The sequence below is a fragment of the Mytilus californianus genome, unplaced genomic scaffold, assembly GCF_021869535.1.
Source record: "Mytilus californianus isolate M0D057914Y unplaced genomic scaffold, xbMytCali1.0.p SCAF_8, whole genome shotgun sequence".
NCBI lineage: Eukaryota > Metazoa > Mollusca > Bivalvia > Mytilida > Mytilidae > Mytilus > Mytilus californianus.
The window spans coordinates 68,217,091-68,223,232 of record NW_026262734.1 but is presented as its reverse complement, the minus strand read 5'-3'; the positions used below and the strand labels follow the sequence as shown (position 1 = coordinate 68,223,232).

General features: G+C 32.8%; 1 protein-coding gene across 1 annotated transcript in view; it reads left to right on the top strand.

Moving 5' to 3' along the window:
- LOC127712999 (small G protein signaling modulator 1-like) overlaps positions 1-6,142 on the top strand; it is a 361,281-nt gene that overhangs the window by 212,209 nt on the left and 142,930 nt on the right. The window lies entirely within an intron of this gene.

The following is a 6,142-nucleotide window of genomic DNA, read 5'->3' as shown; positions in this document are numbered from 1 at the left end:
TCACAAGCACGATGGCATCCATTAAATGCCTATCACAGTCATCAACACTGGAATAATACAATTTAATTGAATAAAATCAACATGAATAAAAATTATTATTTTTCAATTATGTAATATCTATTGATCAGGCTTTCTAATGCTGTAGATACTCGACCACACTGACGAAAAGGATGAATAAAATGAAAAGTAAAAACTGACAAAAGTTGGAGTTGTCGCACAGTGTTTATTGATTTTGTTTTTACTGGGAGGGGGGATTTCTACAACACACATATTTTTACCGGAAAGTTTAAACAAAAATGGGGGGGGGGGGGTTGAGTGTGGGTGTTGCCTCAAAGTTTATTTTTGTTCTCACATTCAGCCTCAGTTTCAGTTTTACAGTTTTAAATGCAGTCGACTCATATGAACTTGGGGACAAGATGATTTTTTTTTTGCCCGCCCCCTTTTTTTCCAAAATCCTTTATTCATAAATATACCAGAAATAACATGTATTTACTATTGACTATCAATTCCTAATTTACTATCTTCAGCCATATACTATTTTTGATCATCCCCCAAAAATAACGGATTTTGGAGGAAAAGGGGGGGGGGGGGGCTAAAACAAAATTATCCTGCCCCCAAGTACCCATGAGTCGACTGAGATTAATGATCGATGAGTACATAGACGAAGGCAGTCTAAAAAGATCAGGATCACTTCTTCCAAAATATGGCCTTGTATTTCAACTTTAATTTTTATTATAAACTAACAAAAATGCTACTCTTTGGTTCTTAAATTGGTCTATTCTAAAAGCCTTAATCATAGGTAAAATAAATCTGTTCATAATCCCGAGTACACTGTGGACTTCAAAGTCAGCAGATTTTGGAGATGTCATTAAAATACGTTGTTTTTATGCATTATTTCTTTTTTTACCAAAAACTACGATCCAAAAGGCTCTATAACCAAAAGGTACCAAAGTTTAAATTCATTCGATAGACAAAAACAATGTTCTGAAGCAGGGGTCGAGGACAAAGTGATTTACTTTAAAAACTGTTTAAAATAATGGACCAAAATTGATGTTACAACATCGATAATGCACATTTAGAGGTCATAACTTAGTTTACAATGTGATGGTAGTGGGCGAAAAAGAAGATTTTGTATTACTTGCTATTATCAAATATTTTTATTAAAAAAAAATAGTTGAAACCAAAAAACGAAATCTAAGGGCCAATTTGAAAAAAAACCCTAAAAATCCAGTAATGCGTAGGTTTGAGTACCCACAAGTCAAATTCAACACAGACACGTTCATGTGCATGTTTACTAGGGCGAATCCAAGGAGCGAGGCTCCACTATGGCTGAAAAAAACTGACACTTGACAATGATTATTTTTTTTACCTATACATATTAATATAACTTAAGCTATAATGATAAAAAAATTCAGAGACAAGTGCCTGTGCCGAAGAATAGTGTTTTATATACAAATAAGGAGATTTGGTATGATTGCATATGAGACAACTATCCACAAAGCTCTAATAAAGTTCTTTCCAGTTAAAAAAAACTATTTGAAAAGAACAATCATTGTGTTTTGCTAAATAATCAGCTTCTATAATGATAATAATAATCAATAATAAAAGTTGTGATTTTTTTTTTGGAAACCTAAGTTATGACTTGTTTATTCGTACACACCCCTACACTGTATGTAAGCAATTATAGGCAACCGTACGACTTACAACATTGAGAAAAACCCCATATCGTATAGTCGGCTATAAAAGGCCTCGATACTATGATCAAAATTGTGAAACTATTCAGTTGAGAAAACTAACGGCACAATTTATAACAAAACAATTTATGAAAAACAAATATGACAGACATGAACCAACGACAACCAACACATAAAAAATGTGGCGGGGTTAAACATGTTTGAAGGCGCCAACTATCCCCTAACCTGGGACATTGGTGTAACGGCTCAACACAAGAACAAACTATACAAAACAATAAACGTCTTGTAAAACAGACTGACACAAGTTCATTTTTTTTTAGATAAGATGCATGATATATAAAATATATATAAAATATGAAGGAGGACATGTTTATTCCATCCACTACAATGAGTCCACGATCCTATCAAAACATCAGGTCTCGTTCCATCTGTCAACTTACTTTAAATGCTACAGGGAGTAATCTATCTGTTGCTAGATGTTCCAATATTATTCTAATTCAGGAGAAAAAATACAATAGGAACAAATGAAGTTAAGTATAAACATTTATTAAAAAGTAACTGACGTTTTATAATAAAACATCTACTTTCTATCCTTTGATAAAAGATAGAGACACGAAGACTGCACACATGCTTGATCCAACTGTTTTCTTCTTTCTTGCTTTGTTCACATCGACTTTGTCATCGATATCTCTTTGTATTTCTTTCTTTCTAGTATCAATAACTTTCATTTGAATTCTTAAGCTTTATCTTGTCCCTTTTTTGTCTTCTTATCATTGTGCCCTTTTTGTCTTCTTATCATTGTGCCCTTTTTTGTCTTCTTATCATTGTGCCCTTTCTTCTCTTCTGTTTTCTTCGGCTCTTTCTTTGTTTTGCTTTTCTTTTTATCTTTTTGTTTTTTCCTGTCAGTAACTGTGATTTTGATGTTTTTTTTATCTATTTCACCATTATCCTTTTTTTTTGTTTCTTTTCTTTTCATTTCTGTAAATGTGAAAATATAGAATGTTGATTAAGATGTATAACTTTTTATCGTCATGTTTAGATTTATTCTTTTACTACATGTATATAGGAAATTTGTATAACTGTTACCGAGTAAATGTATAAGTAAATGAAAAAGGACAAACTTACTTTAGTTAATCAAATATAAACAGCAATAATTGTCCTTTCTTAGATTTAGATATTTCAGTTTAGTCAGGAAATTCGTTACCACAAATTACTTAAAATCTTTACTAAATTATTTCATAGATTAAAAGTAAAATAACAAAAATACCGAACTCCAAGGAAAATTCAAAGCGGAAAGTCCTTATCAAATGGCAAAATCAAAAGCTCTAACACGTGAAAGATTTGATAAATAATAAAATAAGATTTGATGTCCATAAAAAGATTTTGGTTTGGTGGTTTGGAAGTTTGGCTGTACCCATAGAAAACCTAATACAAACGGGATAACAAATCCTTATTTTTACAGTGATGTTGTTTATAGAACCATTAAATTTATATAAGATCCGTGTAGACTGAACTAAATAGCATTGCTATACAGCTATGACAATTTACAGTCCTACATTCTGTTGATACTTATATTTTTGCATTGTACAAGATAATTTCTTCTCTGACTGTTTATTTCATCTTTAAACTAAAAAAAAAAAGAAGGAAAAGATAACAATTGGGTAATAAAACCATAAGTCAAATAAAGCAGACAGCATGGCGAAACAGAAAACCACAATGGAAATACAAAACAAGTCGAAAAACTTTACACATGCAGGTAACAAGAGATGGATCAACATGACCCTCAGGAAAGAACAGGGGTAATCAACTCATGCAGGTGCTCTGGAAAGGTAAACAGTTCCTACTCAACTTGTGACATCGTCTCAGTGCACATAGCAAAAACATCGGGATAAGTCGATTTTGATGATGTCATAATCGAGAAAAAATAAGACGGGATTGTAGTTACTACATGCAGGTGGAACAAATTTGTTGTCATCTGTGACAGATTTTCGATAACGGTCAACCAAATCATGACTGTGCCCGTAAAACTTTCGATGGGATGACATCACCTTTACCATTTAGAACCCTACGTTCAGTTGCCAACTTGTAAGCAGCAACCATCTATCATGCAACTTGATTTCATAACAGGAAACTCACAAACTCTGGAATATAAAATCAACAGGGGGGGGGGGGGGGGGGTGTATTTACTCTATCTATTGACTATGATGGTATGTTGCTACAGAGAAATGGAAAGTTCACAATTCATGGAGAAATTGAAAAAATCTATTTTGTTTTTAAAATTTACGAAATTTTGTCAAATTACTCTATGACCATCGAAAAGTGTAAAAAATATCAATTTGCCTTTAACAAAAACTGCGTGGATAAAATAGGTAATAAGAGTTTGTTATATTTTATCGTAAAACTTGTACCAAGACTGGACACTTTATTTGAATGAATTTAAGCTGTTCGGTCATGCACGAAGAACCGCATTCAATATCGACGATGTATAATGAACACACGGGTTTCTAACCCTACCTTCCAAGAAGCCCAAGAGTGGATGCTTTATCCTTTAGTCACGACAACTATGTTGATGTTCCAGCAAACAAAGTCTAAACATTTGTTATGTATGCAAAAATCATTATTTGGAATGTCTAACTTAAGAATTTGAATACCCCTATAGGATTCCACAAAGAGGAGATTTTAGGAAATTATTACAAATCCAGCCTTCTCCCTTTTTTTATCTATATAAAAAATGAAAATCTCCTGTCATTTTGATGGATACCTAAACTTCACAAAAACCCTTATAAAAAACGATATAAGAACGACTGAACATCTCTCTAAAGTTCGTACCATCGTTCTTTCTGCAGTAAAAAATGTGGCTTTCAAAATATTGTGGCGAGGTATATTCAACCAGTGGTGTCAATTAGATGTGGATTCTTAAAAGTTCTAACGAGATCTACTACAAAATATTCAATCACAATCTCTACAATTTAGTAGATAAATCAAAACTTTTGATTTTTCTACGCTTTACGCCAACAGCATCATATCAGTAAACTGAGCGTTTCTACAAAAATGGGAATTAAGGTCATAACCAATCTGACTTTGCCAAGAACCACACAGATTACAACAACAAATAATAGTACACCAAAGATGATATCGTCAAAACGCTGGACCATTTTGATCGGCGACATAATTATTTGATGAGTTTGGATGATTAAATAACATGTATTTCAACAGATAGTCGGTATTCCCAAATATACTGTGTACCCTTCTGACCGACTTTTTGTACTCATATGATGCAGATTTCACTCATCTGGAAATTTAGAAACGTATCGTTCACCTTCACTAATCAAAGCTTTAAAGACAAGAGATGTTTTCGCAAAAGAGTATAGGCTTTTTATGATCAATCTTCGTTCATTTGCATACCACTAGCTGTTCCAAAACAATTCGTCAAAGCGCTATATGCAATTCAGATAATGAAATAACTACAAAGAAACTATTTCTAGACCAACTGACACGAGCATAAAGGGGGTCCTATCCATCTCTTTCCTATATTTTGTCGTTTACATACCCAGTTCCTTCTTTAAAACTGCTTCTTGTGTCTCAGCAGCCTGTATGTCGGTCTCTACATCTTCCCATTTTTCAAGAGTAAACTCGAATACTGCTACTCTGAAAATCGCTGTTCTTTCTCCCCCTCTTTCACTGATCTATGTTTAGCCTATAAAGAAATGAGTTTTTGCTTATAACTTTATAAAAGTAAAAATATATTCGAGACCTCTTGATTAATTAATGAAATTTTCACTAAAATATTTCTTTGTTACTTTTTTCATCTGATAGAGATTAAAACAGGAGGAGAGTTGAGTACGCATAAAAAAAAATGTCTTACCAGCCATATACCGTCATAAAGATAAGGTAATGTGGTATGATTGCTATTGAGACAACTATCCACTTGAGTTCAAATAAAGTGGATGTAAGCAAATTATAGGCAACCCGGCATTCAACAATGAGTAAAACCCTGTATGACATATTTGATGAGTTTGGATGATTGTATAATATAAAAATAAGAAGATATGTATAGTATGTTCTTCACAATTTTTCAAAATTGCTGGCAGTGTAATATATAGTATAGATATAGAGACACTTGTCTTTGGGTTTTGTTTCATTAAAGTATATTCCGATTTTTATCTTATTTAATATACTCAAATGCTCAATAAAATAACTTACCACAGAAAACTTCCGATAATAAGCTGAACAAAATAAAATTTGTGATAGTCTAAATCTGATCCTGCTGCGATGTATCGGCGAAAGTTTGCACAGTCGCAAACTCCATGAACTTCTATTATTAGCGTTTAGTTCCGTGTATGATTCCATCCGTATTAACTACAGTAACATGCGTTTTATCGCATTTTTCATGTACTAGTACGCGCAAAAGTATAAACTAATAAAACGTTTGTTTGCTTTTCTTTCAT